The 22,349-nt window shown below is 40.0% G+C and overlaps 1 protein-coding gene across 8 annotated transcripts in view; it reads left to right on the top strand.

Annotated features, from left to right (window-relative positions):
• Chrm3 (cholinergic receptor muscarinic 3) overlaps positions 1-22,349 on the top strand; it is a 483,970-nt gene that overhangs the window by 226,592 nt on the left and 235,029 nt on the right. For all 8 annotated transcript variants that reach the window (XM_060372311.1, XM_060372315.1, XM_060372312.1 and 5 more), the window contains one exon: positions 3,339-3,399. The gene's annotated coding sequence lies outside the window, so the exon portion shown is untranslated. The remainder of the gene's footprint in view (positions 1-3,338; positions 3,400-22,349) is intronic.

The following is a 22,349-nucleotide window of genomic DNA, read 5'->3' as shown; positions in this document are numbered from 1 at the left end:
AGAAAATAAGTCCTGGCAGATTATCATCCTGAAAGTTCAGAGTCGCTTCTCTGTGGTTCCTGGAGTCACTATAGATAAATCAAGAAAGAGACTATTACTTCAAAAGTGGACAGGCAGCCCAACTCTTACATGTCGTCAATCAAAACAGTAGTTTGCAGTCCCATGGAGAGAAATCTGTCTTCTAGGCTTTCATGGTTATTATTCTGTTCCTAGCATTGTGACCCTCTGTGTTCAGCTATCTGCATAATTATGACAGCCATCTTTGGCATCACCAGCCATATTCTGAGTCTGTAACCTTCTGAACAGTAGTTACTGGAATCTGCAAAAACCAAACTGCTACAGTGAGAGGTTTGTAGCCATAAGTGAATGCCATATACAAGTAATTGGCAATAGAATGAATTTGAAGCTAAGACTGAAGCCAGCATGCTTGCTAGCTTTCAAAGTGAATACTTTACTATATCTGATACTGGATAAACTTGGGAGCCTTCAAGCCTCAGTAATTGTTCCCAAATCCATTTAGTGAACAGAAACTTAAGTCAACAGCTACTCTCATGATCCCTTGTGTGCTATTGTCACATTAATGTAATTTCACATTACTCATGGCTATATATTGACTTGTCAAAGCAATCTGGATCCAACATGTCAGCAAGTCAGGAGCTGTGGTTGTAAATTAGACAAACATGATGAAGATGTTGACCAAAGTCTGCTCTGGCCGACTTAACCAATTTTAACAATGAAATCCAGATGGTGGATGATGGCTCAGTAACTGTTCTATAGAAGATGGGAGGACACTAGGAGATGATTTACCTGCCTGGGAAAGGAATTATCTGGCTATGCATTTGCCCTTTGAGTTTAATCTTCAGTACCCATTTGAAAGCCAAGCATAGTCATACACACTTATAATACCAATATCAGATCCTACAGGACACCAGCAGTGACAAATAGCCTCTGCACTCATCAGCATTTCCACATGCCACAAAGAAACTGCTTTTCAGATGTTGATGAGAGAGAGAAATACTGCCTAGTCCCACCAAAGTGTCATTGGACCACATTTCCAGAAGGGACGGTAGTGCTTATGTCGGGTTAAGGATAGATGTTTGCTCTAAGGATATGTTGGTATGGAGAAGACGCAAAGGTCCTAGTGCTTATGTAGCAAGTACAAGAACACAAAGGTAGGACACTCAAACAGAACTATATTCAAGGTCTAGCCTGTGATGACCCAAGTCCCATCAATACCTCAGCCTCAGCTGCCCTGTGTACAAAAGAAAGAAAGAAAATGGAGGCCATATAATGCTCAACTCTATCGTCTGTCCCTTTTATCACACACTCTTCTTAATCAAGGGCTCATAGGAGAGGATGGGTCCATAGTGTTTTTTCATTTCAGGTGCAAATAGGAAAAAAAAACCCTTGGTGGGTCCCAGACTGTAAACAATGATTCAGGGAAAGCCCCAAGGACAGGAAGAGTTGGTGTCCAGATGGCAGATATCTAATGCTTTGTAAGAAGTGATTCTCAAATTGACTGAGTGCCTATTGCTTTTCATTTTTTTCCATCTATTCCTTGCAGAGTAAGTGAACATAATGCAGATCTATTTTTGACTTATGAATTACACTTTCCAGTTGCTAGAAAACCTTCTTAAAGTTTGCTGTGCATCTTTGAGCTTTTGTTGTCACAGGCCACACTTATAGAGTTTGCCTCAGTTCCTCTTCTTTACTGAGGAAGTTCATTGGATGTGACTGTAGGCTCCCACCTACTTCTCTCTTTGAAGCTCCTCTGTCTCATCAGTTCCTTCTGTGCAAACCCTGGCCACATTTTCTTTTCTGTGGTACCTGCTTCCTTCACATCTTCATAGTAGCATCCTTCTCACCCCGACACTTCCCCTGTGCTTTCCAATGGTGTCCCCCCCCCCTTTTTTGTCTGATTAAGCTTTAAAAGTAGTGTCAGGGATGTCTCAATAAAGTGCTTGCCACATAAGTATGAGGACCTAAGTTTGCTCTCCAGGGCCCACTTGAAGATGATGGATACAGTAATACATACTTGTAATCCCAGCACTGGGGACACAGAGAATAACATATCCATGGTGCTTGTTGGCCAGCCTAATTGGTGAACTTCAAGGCAGTGAGGCACCATTCTCCAAAGGAGGTAGACAATGTTCCTAAGGATGACATCCAGGTTGTGCTCCGGCCCCCAAATACATGCACACAGAACTATTATCAATCAGGTTAATAAAATAAGTGCTGGTTAGGTTTTGTCAAAATGTCCCGCATCAAGACATACCTGGGATGAAGAAATTTCTATTGAGAAACTGCCTCCATCAGATTTTCCTGTCCTCATGTCTGTGAGGCATTTTCTTGATTTCTGATTGATTATGGGAAGGCCTAGCCCTCTGTGGGAGGAGCCATCCTCAGGATATAAAAGAAAGGTGGCAAGCTAAGTATAAGAAGCAAAATAGTAAGCTATGTTGATTCATGTTCTCTTCCTTTCCTGCTTCAACTTCCCTCAGTGACAAACTATAACCCATAAAGTGAAATAAACTCATTCCTTCCCAAGTTGCTTTTGTTCCTAGTGTTTATTGCAGCAGGAAGCAAACTAGGTTCTGGCCTAGTGCTAGAGCTTTGAAGTGAGTGGAAGGATTTTCTTAACATTTCCTTGATTCCATGTGTGAGAGGGGGCTGTTATTGAGGTCACTACATGAGTATATTCTTGAATGGTTTGGGGGAAGGTGGAATGCAGGCCCTTCTGGGATATTAGGCACATGACTTCCCTTTGAAAATAAAAAAGGTGCAAAAGAGAGCAATGGGAATGTCTTTGTTCTCACATTCCTCAGTGACCCTCTTTGTCAACCTGATCTTAGGGAGACTTGGGGGGGTGAAGCTATGGAATGAGGAGCCTGGGTTCAGGTCTTTTCTTTCTCTTCCTTTCTCCCTGGCTTCCCTTGTTTTAATAGCTTCTCTTTCTGTCCTGAGACTCTGGGAATCCTCTCATCTACCTTCCAAGGCCTGGAATTGTAGATGTGCACCATCATGTCAGGGCTTTAGTGGGAACTCTAGAGGTTGAACTGAGGTCCTCACACTTGTATGACAGGCATTTTAATTACTGAGCCATCTCTCTAACCCCAGTGACAGACAACTTAGCATTTCTGAATCCCTGTGGCCTCATTTCTGGTAATATGGAGGTTCCTTCTTGTGACCTGTGGATTCACTTCTCTAACTTTGTTAGAGAATTGTAAATTGTAAATTCTCTAAATTTTTTATGTTGCTTTGAATCGTTTTCTCTTAACTGTTGAGCTCCCCTCCCTATGGTCCTGTTTCTGTGTTAACCACCTTCTGTTCTTTTCTAGTGCTGCATTCTGACTAGTGGCCAAGCACGGACATTCTGAACTTCAGCAAAGGTAGAGTAAGGTAAGAAACTTTTCTAGTTTTATCTTTGCTTGAAAGGGAAATCAGTGGCTTAATCTACAAAAATTGGTCAATGAGAAATATAGATTATAAGTTGGTGTTTGGAACAACTTAAAAATGTCTGCTGTGTGCATCACCTTTTCCCCTTCAAAATAATGGGTTTCACCTGGTGTCTTTGTATACACACGTCATTACAATATGTCCACGTTTATTCCCAGAGTGTGTGCATCTAATGACCATACAGACATTCTCAAGTGTGTCTTCATAGAACTAACACTTGGTCCTTTCCTTATCCAATTCAACTTTAAAGTCATGGTTACTGAAATTTGAAACAAGCTGACTTTATTTTAAATATGTATGTGTTTGTGCATTTATATACATACACATATAGTAGATAGATAGATAGATAGATAGATAGATAGATAGATAGATAGATAGATGGATAGATCGGTGGATAGATGATAGATGGATAGATGATAGGTAGATAATTTACTTCAACAGCATCAGAATGCAGAATATTTGAATCACTAGCATGTGTCTTAGCTTGCACAAACAGATCACTCTACATATATGTCCTTGAATAGCTTCTGGAAAGGTGGCCTGCTTCTGCAAATATTTTACATTTAAGAACTATCCTTTGATTTATATTGTCTTTGTTCAAGTGATCCAAACAGATTGTGAACATAAAGAAAGAGCAAGATTATAAGACAGCACAATTCTCTTTGTATGTTATTGCTGACATTATTTTTTTCTACCCCACAAACGCTGTTACTATCTGACCCCAAGCCCATCCTTCCTTCCTTGTCAAATCTTGATGCTATGAAGGATAGCACTTCAGCTAAAAGTTCACATCATAATGGACATGGTGACTCACAGCTATAATTCCAGCACTCAAGAAACTGAGGCAGAAAGTTTGCCATGAACTTGAAGCCAGTCTGGGCTACATAATTAGTTTCAGGTCAGTTGGGCTATGACATGAAATCTTGTCTCAGAGAAAAAAAATGTCATTCCATTTCCCTAGTACTCTTTACTTTAGCTGTATGGCCCATTTCTGGCCATTGGGCTCTGGGTAATAGCCCTAAAGAAAATGTCCTTAGGAAGAATTGGTTTTATAAGGTTTCTTCTTGCTTCTGTCTCAAGGTCCTAATAGAGAAGCACAGCCTCATATTTTGGTCTCAAAGTCAAATGCAGCACAGCTGTAGGGGTCAAGAGCAGAAATAAAAAATAATGTAAGCCCTGAAAAGACCATGGATTCACACACGTGTACACATGTTCACATATACTCCCAAGCACACACTTGTATAGAAACACACACTCATACACTGACTTGGCTGAGCTTATAGGGTCATCTGACATTCAGATCCAAGCAAGGACCAAGCTGATTCAAAGCTTTCACCTTTATGCTCAGTATCTGCCCACACTTGACTTAATGTCCAAAGCAGTATGAGAGGCTGCATATTCTTTTGTCTGCATTTTGAAGATGATGAAACGGCTCTAAGCTATTAACAACTTTGGTCCATTTGTGAGGTTTGCACTAGGATTCTTGGTTGTCCTTCCCCAGTGTGTACCTGGTCCAGCCCTTATCTTGGCAGTGTGGTGTCAGAAGCCTGGGCTATTTCTGGTTACATGTTTACAGCTATTACATGGGCCTGCTCAGCTCAGAAATGCTTTGCAGATTCATGAGGTTTCTTTCCATTAGATTATTCCACTTACCAAAGTAAATGAGTCTGTTCCTTTCTGGGAAAGAATAAAGGAAATAGAAAGAAAAATATTGGGTCAGCCAGGCATGGTGGTGCTTGCCTGTAACCCCAGCACTCAGGGAGGCAGATAGGTGGATCTCTGTGAGTTTGAGGCCAGCTTGGTCTACAAAGTGAGTCAAGGACAGCCAAGGCTACACAGAGATATCCTGTCTCAAATAACCAAAAAAAATTTTTTTAAATAAAAAGGAAGAAAGAAGTAAAGATAGAGAAAGATTAATAGATGGCTGAATAGATTGATAGATAGATAGATAGATAGATAGATAGATAGATAGATAGATAGATAGATAGATAGATAGATATAAGAGCATGAAGATGCATTGGAATTGCCTGTCAATGCCGAGGAATGCAATATTATTTCCTAGCATCTTTTATTGTATTTTGAAATAAAAGTTTAGAAGATGTGATCTATGCGTGGCCACCAAAATTCTTGTTTTACCCTATGATCTCAATCTCAAATCCTCTTCATGCTGCCATCATTTTCAGTGATGTTTATTTGGTTCCAGAAAAGAAATAGTGCAGGTAAAAACTAAGTTATATAACAAAATTTCTTTCTAAGAAATAAAAAAATCATGCCAGGAACTGAGGAAGGTTCTGAGCTGTGTCTGAGGAGAAAGGGCTGAATAATGGAGAAAATCCCTGGATTAGAAACAAAGAGGACAGCCTGGCAGGTGATAGCCCAGCTCCTTTGTATAGTTTGAAGAAGTCATTTCACCTGTCTCGACCTTTGCTCTTTGTTTGTAAGAGAAGAGTGGCGAGATGTTCTCATAGGCTTATCGTCCCTCACCTCTTTGGGTCTTCTTTGATATTTAGAAAAGACCAAGTGTCTCCACTTTCCTCCAAATACATCCTGGGTCTCTGGTGTCTTTTGCCATATTCCTCACTACTCTAAGGCAGCCCACTGTCTCTCAGACTAGGGAATTAATTTCTTGATGGTCACCTGACTTCCATTCTGGCCACACAGAAACATACCTGGTGCTCAAGCAAAGTCCACTCTGCAAAGCTTCATAAGAACTGCATGAGCCCTCCTGTTCTTTCCCATGCATTTACAGTGAGCCCTAACGCATTGCTATGACTCAGCACAGTTAACAGGCTCTGGCTCCCACCTGGTCTTGTTCTCTTTTGCTTCCTAGTGTCTGGCTTCACTCTTTCAGAGTGAATGTGTCTCATTGTTTTCTCCACTTGGGGCCCTTGCACTGCTCCAGGCACTTGATACCATTTGGCACTTCCATTCATTAACTTTTCCATGGACTGTTTGTCTGTCTGTCTCTGTCTCTATATCTATCTGTTTCTCAGTCTGTCTTATTCTCTGTGTGTATATGTGTGTGTGTGTGTGTGTCTTTCTCTCTGTCTCTCTCTGAGCCATCATAGGTACTTATGTTCTCTTCCCTTTAAAATTGAAAGACTTTAATTTTAAAAGTCATATTAAAATAATCCCTTGTTAGCAAATATTACTGATGTAGCTTAAGGGCAAGATAGATATAATTGGGCCACACTTATTTATACCTTGTTGCCTCTTCCTCATTATGACGCAGTATAACCTCCAAGAAGACAGGACCTCATCTGTTACCCTCATTCGCCAAAGCACACCTTTCCCTGCAGGAGACTTACAAATATTTATTAAAGGTGTGGCTGCAGAGTCAGAAAATCATTTCAACATAGTAGCCCTCAACAAAATTAAACAATACTTATAGATTGCTCCAATATGTCTGCTGCTTCAGTGGGTAAGAATGGAAAAAAAATAGGGGATGGAGCAGACAATAAGGAAAAGGACAGGGAGCCAGACAGTGGTACAAACAGAAAATAACAGAACTTGTTCAGAAAGATTACTTTAGAAATCTCAATTCACTGGCTTCTGTGATCTACAGTCAGAGTGACAGGCCATTTCTATATATCCTGCAGAGACTATTGGATAGGCCTAGCACATTCTCAGTCAGAAGGCTGGTTGAATGAATACTCAAAAAAGTATTCATTTTTTATTATTTTTGATGACATCTTACCATTTTATGGACATGATCATAAGCCACTGATGCCAGTATTCAGTCTATGTCGGGAGCAGACACCATAGGTATCATGAATTGAAGCAACAGACTGAAAGGCAGACAGACACCTGGGCTGGGTGTCTCCCCGAGGGCACAGCAAAGTCCTCTCCTCTTCATGCTGATTGTCACAGCGATTGTATACAGTAGCACACTGTGTTAATGCATTAAGGAAGCTGACAGAAATATGGAACCCAGAAGAATGTTTTATCTGTCAATTAAGTGATGTAGCCTCCTGCTTAGATGATAGCAATTCGAGGGCCTTCTGTTTGCTGCCAATTGAGAGTTGACAGCTGTTGATAAAATATTTACATTCTGATTTCAGTCACATTGACAGTACTTTTGGGTCTCTGGAAGATGATAATTATATGTTAGGAAAACATTTAAAATTTGAGACTGATCCTATTGAACAGAACAATCTGCTTTTAAAACTGAACAAAAATGGCCATCCATCTTCTAAAATACATACCTAAAATAAAAGTCAGACACAGGAGGCTGGAGAGATGGCTCCGTCAGTAAAGTGCTTGGCATCCAAGAATGAGTTGCTGAGCTCAGCTTGCTAGCACCACTGTAAAAGGCCATGAATAGTAGCACATGCTTTTCACCTCAGTGCAGTGAGGGGAAGATGGAGACAAGAAACAGTGTGGAGCTTGCCAGCCAGCCAGATCAACGAGCTCTAGGCAGTGAGCAACTACATCTCAATAAGCAAGATGGAGAGTGATGGAGGAAGATACCCAACATCAACCTCCGACCTCCACACAAATGTGCTCCTATGTGCATATGCACAAGAACGTGTCAGAAGGAGATGTTTGCAATGAGGAAATGTACTACATGTTACAGGCATGTAGTAAAAAGGCATGTAATACCATTCCCAACCCAGCTGTCCCGTGTACCCAGGTATTCTTAATCATTGCTGTCCATATGTGTCTCTTTCTTTCTTTCTCTCAGTCCTATGCTCGGAAAACAGCACTTGCTCTTCTTGCAGACCTTGAGCCCACAACCATCTATAACTCTAGTTCCAGGAGATCCAATGCCCTCTTCTGACCTCTGCAGGCAAATCACTCAATACATAAATTTAAAAAAAATAAATACTTTAAAAATTAATAAATAAGATAATAGTATAGCAACATAGCCATAGCAAGCAGGAGAAACTGGCCAATTAACTTCCATGAAAATACAGGTTTGGAGCTTGTAGGTAACTCGAAGAAATGTTTTGAACAGTTTCATAACATGAAGAAATACAATCACAGTCCAAGAAAAGGGAGAGAGTTCTTGTGCTCTTGATGAAAGAGTTGTGGAAATGAACCTAAAAATTAAAGGCAAGACCTTTGTGCCAAGCAGCATACATGCAAAGCCAGAGGAAACCACCTCACAGCACATAGAAGAAAGCCTTAAAGGGGGTTTGTAATGTGACAAAACAGAATGTGGGTGTGTGTATGTGTGTGCTATATTTACATTCCAATGTTTCATAGGGGGAAAAGGAAATTCAATTTATACAATTCCTCATTATCCCAAGGCTGCAAACCATATCCAATTTCAACATGTCCTTTCAGCGAGATTGTTATTCAACTCTTGCTGTGCACTCCTGTGACAAAGGTGCTAGGTGACCTGTAATGATGCTTTAATAAGCAACCCATTTCTTTGATGAGCTGAAAAATCCAGCATTGGTGATAAGCTGTCTGTGTACTTTTTAATGTTGTGAATTGTGAATTGATCACAATGTGATCGAACTGCATGGTGTACATCTTTGTCTGTTTGGAGTCTTGATGCCTTCCCAGGAATACGCACAAAGATGCTTTGGAGGAAATGGTTCTTAAACGAAGGCGGTCCTTGGCATGCAAGTTAGAGTAAAAAGAGATGTGTCTACATATCTTTGGATGTAGGAATATAACTTTGTAAGAAAAACGTAATATGAAAGGAGACTCAGCTAGATTGATCGATTAGTTGCTTGACTAATTGGTCAGTTGATTAATTTTAAGACCAAACATATTTGATTTAAGATAAAACTATAACATGGGCCTAAGTCTCTATCCTTTGATGAACAGAAATTTTACTTTGTATGTAAATTAGATTTGATACGTTTTCATTTTTCTTTCTTTTTAATATACTCTCAGTCTGTATGCAAGTCTATATGGTGTTGCTATGTTGAGCATATTCTCCTTCATGCCCAACCCTCTCTCTTCTCACACCTCCCATTAGTCCACTTTGTTTCCCAAGACAATTTTTCTTCGACTTTCATCTCATATGTGCATACATGATTTTGTATGTATCTGTATAAAATCAGATGCCAAGTGGGGGGAAATATAAAATATGCGTCTTTCTTAGAGGGCAGAGTTTAAGTAGAAAGAAAATACAGAAGACAGCAAGGGATCATAGGTATAAAGGTAATGCAAGTGACTTCATCTGAACATGGATGCCCCCACATGGGATGTGGAATAACAGGAGGGAGAGAGGCAGGAGGATAAAGTGAAAAGGACTTTCTGTGCTAAAGGAGCTTGTAGTTTATCTTGAATATAAGAGAAAAGGAGTGAAAAGGGTTGACATGGGCACGGGGTGGGGTAACATTGAAAGACAGCAACATACATTTCTTAAAGTGTGTACCTAGAACACTGCTCTTTATTATATGATCACTTTATTATATGATCACATTATAGAAATGTTCATAGTCACAGATGTTATGGTTTGAATGGTTTCATCCCCCTCAAATCAATATGTTAAAATCCTGACTTCCAAAGTGATGACATTTGAAGGTGGGATGTCTGGAAGGAACTTGGGAATAGAGACCTAACCAAACAAACGTAAGGGATCTTATTAATTCCTTCCAGTATATGATGATATAAAGACTTAATATATGCCTAGGAGTGGCACAGCTGGGTCTTGAGGTAGCACTGTTCCTAGTTGTCTAAGAAAGCACCAGATTGATTTCCAAAGTGATTGTACAAGTTTATATTCCCACCAGCAAAGGAGGTGGGTTCCCCTTTCTCCACATCCTCTCCAGCATGTGTTGTCACTTGAGTTTTTGATCTTAGCCATTCTGATGAGTGTAAGATGAATTCTCAGGGTTGTTTTGATTTGCATTTCCTTGATGACTAAGAATGTTGAGCACATTTTAAGTGTTTCTCTGCCATTCAATATTCCTCTATTGAAAATTCTCTGTTTAGCTTTGTATACCATTTTTAATTGGGTTACTTGATTTGTTGTTGTTTAACTTCTTAAGTTCTTTATATATTCTGGATATTAGCCCTTTCTCAGATATAGGGTTGGTGAAGATTCTTTCCCAACCTGTAGGTAGTCGTTTTGTTCTGATGACAGTGTCCTTTGCTTTACAGAAGCTTTTCAGTTTCATGAGGTCTCAAGTATACAAGGACATTTGCTCAACCATGTCTGTAGCAGCTTTATTTAGCCAGAAGCTGGAAACGACCTAGATGGCCCTCAGTAGAGGAATGGATACAGAAATTGTGGTACATTTACACAATGGAATACTACTCAGCAATTAAAAACAAAGAAATTATGAAATTTGCAGGCAAATGGTAGGATCTAGAAGTGATCATCCTGAGTGAGGTATCCCAGAAACAGAAAGACACACATGGTATATACTCACTTTTAAGTGGATATTAAACATATAATATAGGGTAATCATGCTAAAATATGTAGATCTAAGGAAGCTAAGCAAGAAGGAGGACCCTGGGTAAGATGCTCAATATTCATTCAGAAAGGCAAAGGAGATGGACATCAGAAGAAGAAGAAAAAAGGGAACAGGACAGGAGCCTATCACAGATGGACTCTGAAAGACTTCACTCAGCAGGGTATCAAAACATTAGCTGAGATGCATAGCCAAACTTTGGGCAGAGTGCAGGGAATCTTATGAAAGAAGGAGGAGATAGGAAGACCTGGAGGGAACAGGAGCTCCACAAAGGGAGCAACAGAACCAAAATATCTGGGCACAGGGGTCTTTTCTCAGACTGATACTCCAAACAAGGACCATGCATGGAGATAACTTATAACCCCTGCACAGAAGTAGCCCATGGCAGCTCAGTACCCAAGGGGGTTCCTCAATAATAGGACCAGGACCATCTCTGACATGAACTCGTGGACTAGATCTTGGAACACCTCCACCTGATGGGGGAGCAGCCCTGTCAGGCCACAGAGGAAGACAAAGAAGCCAATCCTGATGAGACCTGATAGACTATGGTCAGATGGAAGGGAAGGAAGACCTCCCCTATCATTGGACTGGGGGTGGCGCATAGGAGAAGAAGGAGGAGGAAAGGTGGGATTGGGAGGGAAGAGGGAGCTGCAGCTGGGATACAAAGTAAATAAACTGTAATTAATAAAAGAAAAGAACAAGAAAAAAGAATAGAAAGTCATTGTATATGAGCCAAGAAGACTCCATCCCCTACTGTTCTCCCTCCAACATTGTGAAAAGATATATTATGTTCTGGTAATTTGTCAATTTGACAAAAGCTGGAGTTATTTGGGAAGTAGGAATCTCAACTATGCAAAACACTCCCATCAGATTGGCATTTGGACACATCCATTTTCTTAATTAATTATTGATGTGGGTGGGCTCAGTCCACCGAGGGTGGTGACATCTCTGGCCAGTTGGTCCTGAGTTGTGTAAGAAAGCAGGCTAACAGTCCTGAAGAGACTTGATCAAGCTAGGGTCAGATGAAAGGGGAGGAGGTCCTTCCCTATTAGGGGATTTGGAGAGGGGCAGGGAGAAGATGAAGGAAGGAGGGTGGGATTGGGAGGGATTGAGGGAGAGAGCTACGGCTGGGATACAAAGTAAATAACCTGTGATTAATATAAAAAATGAAAGAAAAGAAAGAAAGAAGGAAGGAAGGAAGGAAGGAAAGGAAGGAAGGAAGGAAGGAAGGAAGGAAGGAAGGAAGGAAGGAAGGAAGGAAGGAAGGAAGGAAGGAAGGGGAAGGAAGGAAGGAAGGAAGGAAGGAAGGAAGGAAGGAAGGAAGGAAGGAAGGAAGGGGAAGGAAGGAAGGAAGGAAGGAAGGAAGGAAGGAAGGAAGGAAGGAAGGAAGGAAGGGGAAGGAAGGAAGGAAGGAAGGAAGGAAGGAAGGAAGGAAGGAAGGAAGGAAGGAAGGGGAAGGAAGGAAGGAAGGAAGGAAGGAAGGAAGGAAGGAAGGAAGGAAGGAAGGGGAAGGAAGGAAGGAAGGAAGGAAGGAAGGAAGGAAGGAAGGAAGGAAGGAAGGAAGGAAGGGGAAGGAAGGAAGGAAGGAAGGAAGGAAGGAAGGAAGGAAGGAAGGAAGGAAGGAAGGAAGGAAAAGAAGCTAAGGGAGCTATGGGGGAAAAGCCAGGAACCAGTGATCCTGCATGAACTCTGCTTCAGTCCCCGCCTCCATGATCTCAATATGGGTTCCTGCCAACTTCCCTTTATGATGAACTGTAACTTGTAATATGGAAGAAACCCGTTCCTGTCCATGCTGCTTTTGGTCGTGGTGTTGATCACAGCAGTAGAAAGCAAACAAGGACAAAAATTGGTACTAGAGAGTGGGGTGTTGCTGTGACAGACCTGATCATCCGTGGGGTGGGCAATGAATAAGAGCAATAAGCTCAGCGCTTTGAGTCTGTTTTGCCTTTTTCGCTCCCAGGAATGTTGGCAGCATTTCTGACAATAATAGTATTATTAGTTAAAATTTCACTTCCCTCAGCCTTAGTTTCTATCCATAAAATGGGGTTAGTGAACCACTTTGCCACTCAGGATTACTCACAAAATTCCCAGTGTAGCACAGAAAATTAGGGGGTGGGTATGAGAGCATGAGGGACCATTCCACTCTGCAGGAAGCACGAGATGGAGAAAAGAGATGATATGTGATCAGAAAGAGAAGCTTGAAAGTTAATTTATAGGAGAATCGAAAGCAATTAAGGCCTGCCGTCATGGCCACAACAAATCTGTATTTCATCCAAGGCTGATGAATTTAACAAAATTGATTCATTTTTCCCTTTTTAAAGCTGAGAGGAGGGGGGTTTGCCGTGGCAGGGTGCATCTTAGAGCAAACATCTGCAGGGGCTAACTGTAAGTAATGAGGTTTTGTATTGAGAAGTGACATCAATTACCACATCACATCACAGCATCTGAACCAGTGAACAAAACAAAGACATACCTGAGTAAGTTAAATGTAATTGATTAAATAAAGTGCTGCTTTGTAGCATCCTACATGTACACCTTAAAATCAGCGTCTTAAGATATGGTAAGCATGTATGTGTGTAAGACATATGCAATTATAAAACTGTGGGCCTTGATTTCCAAGTTGATCATCAGGAACCAGCCCAGTACCTCCTTCATTGCAGGAGGCCAGACAATGTTGGAATAATGAACCATGTTTTCTCCTTCATGTGCAGATCCTAGCTATAACACACACATACATTTGTGTATATGTGTGTGTGTATATATATACATATATATATGTAATCTATATGCATATGTACATAGACACATCAATGTACATATGTGTACAACATACCATGAAGAAAGGATTAAAAAAAAAGGTTGAGGAAGGTCAGAATGCAGGTAACAGACACTTGAGTCATGAAGGAGGACATAAAGTTAGTTGTTTTTCTGGGTTTGATTCTGGCATGGCCTTTTATTTTTTGGTAGTGTGTACATGCATAAGAATATATTTGGAACTGAAAGTGTAAAATCCCCTGTGAAGCCCCACAGCTTCATCGTGGCTGCTCTGACTGTACCAAAGATCACTGAGGTACATAGACTAAGGGTTCCTTTCTACATGTGATATCTATTATATGTCACATTCTCAGTAGCAAAGTTTTAATAACTTAAAATGTAAAAGCAAAAATAAACAAATGAGAAAATACCACTTTGTAAACTTGTACAATTTTTACAAGGGGCTCCTCACCTTAAAAAATTATGGATTGAGCTGGAAAGACCATCCTGTAATCTTAACTACTCAGGAAGGTAATGCAGTGATCAAGACCTGCTAGGGGTACAGAGTGATTTTCAACTTAACAAGAAGACTGGGGTGTGGGCTTATGGGAATTGGATATGGGGATGGTAGAGCACTTGGCTAGCATGTTCAAGGCCCTAAGTTTCATCTCTAATACCAGGAAAGGAAGCCAATATATTCTATTAGTTTGTCAACAAATTTTATTTGAATGGATGCTTAATGACAAGCTGCATGAGTGAGAGTAATTTATATGAACAAGTGTGACTCACTGTGAAACAGAAGTGGGACACAGAAACTATAACAAAGGCAAGGTTTTGTCCCTACAGAAGGACAATGAAAGTATGTATTGGATATGATTAAATATTGCCCAGAATCTTGTAACATATGCTTCATGCTGCAGACATTCTTAGGAGAGAACGGGGAAAGCATGCGTTGCAGCTAGAAGCATGGCTCCTTCATGAAGGGTGTCTATGGGTCTTCTAAACAAAGCTGAAGAGTGAACATAACTCAGAGAGAAAATAAGGAGCTTTTCTCTTGCCTTCATACTACCTGAAATTAGAACTCTAGTCACTTGAGTGATGAAATTCAGCTGCTGCAGGTACTAATAAAGGGAATCTAATGCTCAGATGTGATCCAAGAAGCATCAGCTGAAAGCTTATTGGTAATGCAGAATCTTTGACCCCAACCCAGTTCTACTGAGTCACATGTTATAGTCAACAGTATCTGGAAGTGAGTCATGGGCACACTAAAATTTGAACAGCCCTGACATCAAGGTTAAAAATGTGACTTTAAAGCACAGGGATGTTGATTCAACGTTCTCTCCCCCTTGGGCAAACTAATCTCCTAATCTCTTTCACCCATCTGCACCCCATGGTCATAAGCACCTCATAATCACTATCTGGGGAGACAAATGAGGTAGTTACAGGTAAGGTGTTTATATATAGCACCTGCCTTTTACCAAGCATTCAATAAATGTTAGCTGTTTCGATTGTTTCCCCTCTGCTGATCAGGGGCAAAGGGAAATAACCAGGAAGATGAGATCTCTGCAATTATCTTTTCCCTGTCCTTTCTCAACCCTAGGCTGTCTGTGAAATAGACAAAAGTAACGTTTAGCTTCAGGCATGACTTTGCATATGGATTTGATGATGTTCTGAGTTTTCACTCTTAGATATTATTTATTTTTACATCACTACTGTCAAGTCACTCTGCCTCCTTGAACTTCTTTTTCTTCAATAGCGTAGGATTATAACTTCAGCCTATCCTTCAGTATTATGAAGATCAAATGAAATGGTTCATATGATGTTCTCTTTTTTCATTAGAAAGAACTGTTTTGTAGAAGGTTAGAATAGCAGAAAGATGAAAGGCTACATGATGTTGATTATTAATATTTATTATTGATTTATATTTTAGTTAAACAGTGGTAATTCCTAAACCAGCTCTATACCCAAATCACCATGCAGAGACTAGGATTTATTTAATTAACCTAGAGCACAATGCTGGGCAATAGTTACTCCATCTTAAACCTCCAAGCCTGCATAGTTTCCTCCCATTCAGATTTCCTACATTATAGTTGCTTTTAGTCATATCTTAGGTCCAGTTCATTTCTCCTCAGGGTTCCAAGTCCTTTCCTGCCATTTCTTTTCTCCGACTCCCCTCCCACTCACTTCTTTCTCCTGCTCTCCAGATAAGGATGTCCCACCTTATTCTCTCCATTTCTTAGCATTGGCTAGTTGTTTAATTGACAATACAGAACACAAATGGTGTAAACACATGTTTACACCATTGAGAGAGGTGTTTATTTTAAAATAAACATCACAATGCAGTGTCCTGATTGAAGCCAGATAGTGGGGTAGAGAAATCAGCATTTGAATAAACAAGGGTAAATTGTATACATTCCACAAGAATATTATACCAACAGCTACATAACATGGTTCACAATGTCAGCAGTAATATGATTTAAACTACAGACAGGATCATGCCCCTCTTGAACAGTGGGAAAGAACAACCAGGGATGGATGGCTAAATGGTCAGAGCAGATTTGTTCAGGAAATATTGCAGTAGAGGAAGAAAGGCTTTGGTATGGATCTGGGCCAAATTCTGGTGTAACATAGAGCCAAGAGCAAGGTGGGAAATAAAGTTGAAAAGAGAATGACTCAAGCTCAGTTCAGAATTGTGTCTACCACAAGAGGAAGAGAAAAGTCAGGCTCTGGTTGCATACTGGGCCAAGGAAGAGGTGATTACCTCCTCAGAAACAGAGGTCCCTGCAGACAGAGCCAGAAGCTACTTTTCTTTTTTTCTAAATTAGTTTTTTTTAATTAATTACAATTTATTAATTTTATATCCCAGCTGTAGCCCTTCCCTTTTTCCCTCCCAATCCCACCTTCCTCCTTCTTCTTCTCCCATGCCCCTCCCCCAGTCCACTGATAGGGGAGGTTCTCCTCCCCTTTCATCTGACCCTAGTCTATCAGGTCTCATCAGGACTGGCTGCATTGTCTTCCTCTGTGACCTGGTAAGGCTCCTCCCACTCAGGGGGAGGTGATCAAAGAGACAGCCCATGAGTTCATGTCAGAGACAGTCCCTGTTCCCCTTACTAGGAAGCCCACTTGGAGACTGAGGTGCCATGGGCTACTTCTGTGCAGGAGTTCTAGGTTATCTTCATGCATGGTCCTGGGTTGTAGTATCACTCTCAGAAAAGACCCTTGTGCCCAGATTTTTTGGTTCTGTTGCTCTCCTTGTGGAGCTCCTGTTCCCTCCAGGTCTTTCTATTTCCCCTTCTTTCATAAGATTCCCTGGACTCTGCCCAAAGTTTGGCTATGAATCTCAGCATCTGCTTTAATGCCCTGCTGGGTAGAGTCTTTCAGAGGCCCTCTGTGGTATGCTCCTGTCCTGTTCCCTGTTTTCTCCCTCTTCCAATGTCCATCTTGTTTGCCTTTCTGAATGAGGATTTTTAAAAATGGACCAAAAACCTCAGTTAAAGATTTTCAAATTTATTTAATTTGTGGAAAATAGGCCACATACACTCAGAAAGCAGGATAAAATGAAACAGGCAGAAGGAAAATTTTCTGCTGAGATGAGGCAGGAAGAATTGATTACACCTGCTTGAACTTTGAAAGACAAAAGATTTGGTGGATGGTGCCAATGATGAATAGAATCTGGGAAATGAGCTGCAATCCTACTGAAGGAAAAAAGAAATCAGTGGGAGGTGGGGGAAATCTTCTTTGGGAACTCCAGGTGAAGAGGATTGAAGGGGAATGCCGAAAGATAAATCAAGATTAAAGTTAAAGAAACATCACTGTCCTGTTCTTTATTTCTAGGGGCACATGGTCACATGGTGGTTTTGAACTGGAAATTGAGCTGTTATTTTGAAATATTGATCTGACATCTATCATGGCAAAGCAGGAATTAGTAAGGAGACAGAAAAAAAGTTACTACCAGTGACCCAAGAGAAAATAACAAGGTTCTGAGCTGTGTTTATGATGCAGTGACTTCCCTTATCCATGCTTTTCCTCCCCAAGTTTCTGTTGCCTACAGCCAATTACAGTCTGAAATCTTTAAGTGAAAAATTTCACAGGTAAACAATTCATAAGTTGTAAATCATACATTTTCCTAAGTAGTTTGATGAGGTCTCCTATCATTCTGATCAGTCCCACTTAAAACACGATCCATCTCTCTTTTCACAGTATCCGTGCTATACACACTACCTGCTCCCTGATACTAAGTAGCTGTTCAAATTTATTGGACCTGCTATTATGGTATGGCAGTACTTTGTTCAGGTGGCCCTTACTTTATTTAATGGCAGGTCCAGAGAGCAGACGTAGTGCAAGAAAGAAAATACACAGGCACAAAGCATAGGAAGACGAATTAACTTCAATACTATGTGAAATGCCTCAGGACGTAGAAGAAAATACGTACAGCCTATAGGGTTTTGTATTGTGCTTGTTTGTTTTGTTTTGTGTTTTGTTTTTGTTTTTTGTTTTTGTTTTTGTTTTCACATACCTGCTTAGGCTTTGACCTTATCACCATGAGTAACAGACGACCCCACTAATGGGAACGTAAATACAAATTCCTCTCTGACAGACTCACATTGACTCCTGCATGTCAGAAAAAAAAAAAAAAAGTCTAGGTGTCAGAAGAAAATAAGATTCATTGTCCTCTCATGGGGTATTATTCCATTTTGGTTATGTTTTTATTAAAGGTGGTGTGAGTGGAAGTGCAAATATTACTAGTTCCCTGTTCTATTTTTATGGCCCCGTGAAGGGGAAGAGATAAAGGAAGAGTTCTATTCATGTGTCATAGTTCTAGACTTATAGTAGTTTGCTAATTATAAGTTCCATTGTCTTGGTCTCAAAAGGAATCCATGAGCTGAACTAAGTATAGCCAGGACTCCCAGACCCCAGTGATTACACAGCTGCAAAATCTACAGCCAGAATGGCAGACAGCCTTAGTATTTTTGCATGCCAAAAGGCCAAGCAGTGTCAAGTCAAACCGTTTCTTATTTGGTCACAAAAAACAACTTTTCCCCCTGAGATCTAACAATAGGGCTCAAGGCTACTTTATCAACTTTCTTTGACCTCCCAGACTGTATTGGGATTTTTTTTTCCATCTCTTGAATAGGAGGTATCTTTCTTTCATCTATTCTTACCTTTCTAGAAAATTCATTAGTTCCATGATTTCAAGATTATATATATGTTTTCTCTGTGTAGACCTGGCTGTCCTGGAACTCACTCTGTAGACTAGGCTGGCCTTGAACTACTCAGGATCTACCTGCCTCTGCCTTCTGAGTGCTGGAATTAAAGGTGTGCACCACCACAATCCAGTCAAGATGTTTTGAAAGCGATCAAAATTAAACACACTTTGTATGTCTTGTGTACATGGGGAAGAGATGGCTGTCTTATGTGCAAATCTTTAAGCCAGAGATTGGCTATCTTCATCTCATCATCTCATGTCCTCTCTCACCCTGGTGTCCATCTGCTTTTTTTTTTTTTCATCTAAAGTTAGTTTACTAACCTGTGTTATCAGGCAGGCCAAAATGGTATTCATTCATTCTTGAAACACCTCTTCTATGGTTACACGTTCTAAAGGTTTTATACATAATATAAAAAAAGTAATTGACTTAGTGTCAATTACTCTTTGAGCAGAAATTAATATTAAGCTGGAAATTCAGCTCAGTGGAAGAACATTTGCCTGATATGTGCAAGCAACCAGAATCCATCCATTTCAGGTAAGAAGGTAAGTAGATAGGTAGATGATAGGTGGTTGTGTGAATAGATAGATAGATAGATAGATAGATAGATAGATAGATAGATAGATAGATAGATAGATAGAGATAGAAAATACAATAAAAAGGAAATGAAAGCACTGGTGTTAGGATTGTGGATAATATTTTAAATTACATCTTTTTTTTTCACTGTCCAAGGTGAATTTTAAAAGCTAGAATTAAATTTTTTTCAAAACTGTTTAGTCATACTTTACTTTTATTATCTGCCTGGATTCTTTCTAAAAGACACATTCCTTAAAAAATGTTGACATACACATCAAAGATTTAGTTTCTTATACAACAATATGTCACAAAATTTGTACTTCAAAGTATTTTAGGAGTGATACAGAATTCTGAATGTTTGACTTTGAAAAATAGGGCCATTAATACCAATCTTTGCTGATAACATTTTAAGAAAATTAATACAGTGTAAGGTTATACAGACATAAAAACCTACTCCTATAACAAAAACAAACAAAAAAAAGTGGGGGAGGAGGCTAAAAGATACTTTCCACTTTCTGCAAGAACTTTGGCTCTCTCTATGCCCCACCTCTGGACACATTCCATCACCATTTTACTGACAAATCTCTGAGCCTCCTTCTTCCTTGAAAGTTTTTTTCCTTTAAAATTTTTAATAGACTATATTTGCTTTTTATCTCAAATAGATAACACTAGGTCATTTACTGGTGGAAAGAGTTGAAGTTAAACACAAAGTATACTGATGCTTCATTTAATCAAAAGTAAAGATCAGTTTTATCTGTCCCCAATAAAGCACCACAGAGAAGGGTATAGGATAAATGGAATTTGTGGTATCCTTTCAGATAAAGTGTAAAGGAATTAGTGATGGAATGTGCTCAAGGCATACAATTCAGACCTTATGTGCCTTATATATGAATAAAGGGGTTCTTTATGGTGGTTGAAATGTTTTAAGTGGCACTATTCAGAACAGCAGCCATAGGCTGTCTGTGGTTGCTGAACACTAGAAATGGGACCAGTAATACTTGAAGAAATGAAGTTTTAATTCTCTGTGCTTAATTTAAAACTGTCACAAAACAGAGTATGTCAGTGTCTACAATATTTAACAACAGGTCAACTTTCCCATTTGAAGTTCCTCCTCTGAATCACAGAACACAGAAAAATGTTTGACTGTCTCTTCAAAATGTTCCTGAGGATGGGACAAAGCTACCACAACTCCAATAGGCATAGAACAGACTGGAACTTTAAACTCCACTGTGTAATTGAGGTCCTGCTTTTGTAGACAGTGAAAGAGGAAGCTGAGATTTTTGTTATTTGAAAAGGTTGCCTCTGACCTCTAAACGGAGGTCCAATGCAATGGTTTTCGTTCTTTGCGCCTCACTCTCAGCTTTAATCTTATGGACCCCTGTCTTCCAATTGCTGTTTTGATTATTTCTGCTCTTGAGCCTACTATTATGCTCTTTCCTCATCCTTTCACACTCTCCCAGCCCCCTACACTTATCAAACCACAGGCCTCTCAATGCTTTTGACTTGGCTCTTTTGAAAAGCTTCCATAGATAAATAAGCCCATGAGTATCGCATTCCTTTAACTTTCTAAAAAGTGCGTTGCATACTCCGGACAGGCGTGAAAGGCATGTGGAGTAATGAGGAATAATGACAACAGCTTCACAGTCAGTGATGTCAGATGTGTTCCGTAGCTCCATGAGTTCATTTACTTCTTGTAACTATGTGATGAGATAGCCAAGATGGGAGGTTGTCAGGAGTTTGTAGGTATGATGGTCAGTCTGTGTCATCAACTTGACTGGATTTAGAATCACCATGGAAGCACACTTCTGAGTGCATTCATGAGGCTTCCAGGAAGGTTAAGTAAGCCATGGAAGTCCTACCCTCAATTTGGGTGGTACAATTCCAAAGGGCTATGGTCCCAGTCTGAATAATAAAGAGAAAATTAACTAAACACCAGCATACAGCTCTTTGGCTTCCTGGCTGCAGATGGCATGTGACCAGCTTTTACCACCAGGCTTTTCCCACCACGATGGACTGTACTTCACATCATACCCTTCCTTCCTTAAGTTGTATTTGTCATGGTAATGAAAAAAAAAGTATCTAATACATTGAAGAAAGGAGGATGAACAGGTGAAATGCTGAGGACTTTCAGAACACTGAAACTGTTCTGAATCATGCTGGATCTACAGAGTGTAGAACACAGGAGTGAGTGCTAATATCAACCTTGAACTCTAGTCAAGGAGAGCATATTAACATTGCTTCAGTAATTATGACAAGGAAGCCATGCTAATGTGAGGTGTTACTAATAACGAAAAAATATGTTAAATATGATTGGAGCGAGGGAAGAAAGAGTGCATGGGAGCTCTTTGTAGTTTCTATTTAATTTCTCTGCAGTGCTTAAACTACCCTAGTGAATAAGAGCTAATAACTATAATAGAATTGAGTGTGAGAATAGAAGGGAATGGATGGAACAGAGCTGAATGACATGAATAGGACAGGATAGGACAATGAATAGAGTGTACCATGTCTCTTGTGACTGTCATTGTAGGAAACACCAGCTTTTGGCATGACTGCATGTGGACGTGTGGACTCTCATATATACACCAGTGCACTGAGCTACAATATAATTATGTATGCATGCATATGAGTGTATGAATATACATACACAAATATTGCTACAGAAAAGTAAAAAGAAAAAGCAAGTTTAGCAAGACCCCATATTAGGGATCTCTGCAAATACCTACTTGCCACCTCACGGAGAGTTAATCACGATTCTAGCAATGACTGTGAACCGACCTTACCCAGAAGGCTTTCATCCATAGACTAGTAGATATGGCATGTGATTGGTATAATGTGTCTATTTCTGAAAATGATTACACATAATCGTGGTAGGAGACTTTGTGAAGGCCTCTCACTGTCGGAAATAAGAAAATAATCTTGCAAAATGTAGATGAGAAAATGCTTTGTCAGGACATTTCCTGGCCTTCCTGGTTCTATATAT

Source organism: Meriones unguiculatus, chromosome 19, assembly GCF_030254825.1.
Source record: "Meriones unguiculatus strain TT.TT164.6M chromosome 19, Bangor_MerUng_6.1, whole genome shotgun sequence".
Classification (NCBI taxonomy): domain Eukaryota; kingdom Metazoa; phylum Chordata; class Mammalia; order Rodentia; family Muridae; genus Meriones; species Meriones unguiculatus.
This window is presented reverse-complemented; position numbering and strand designations above follow the sequence as displayed.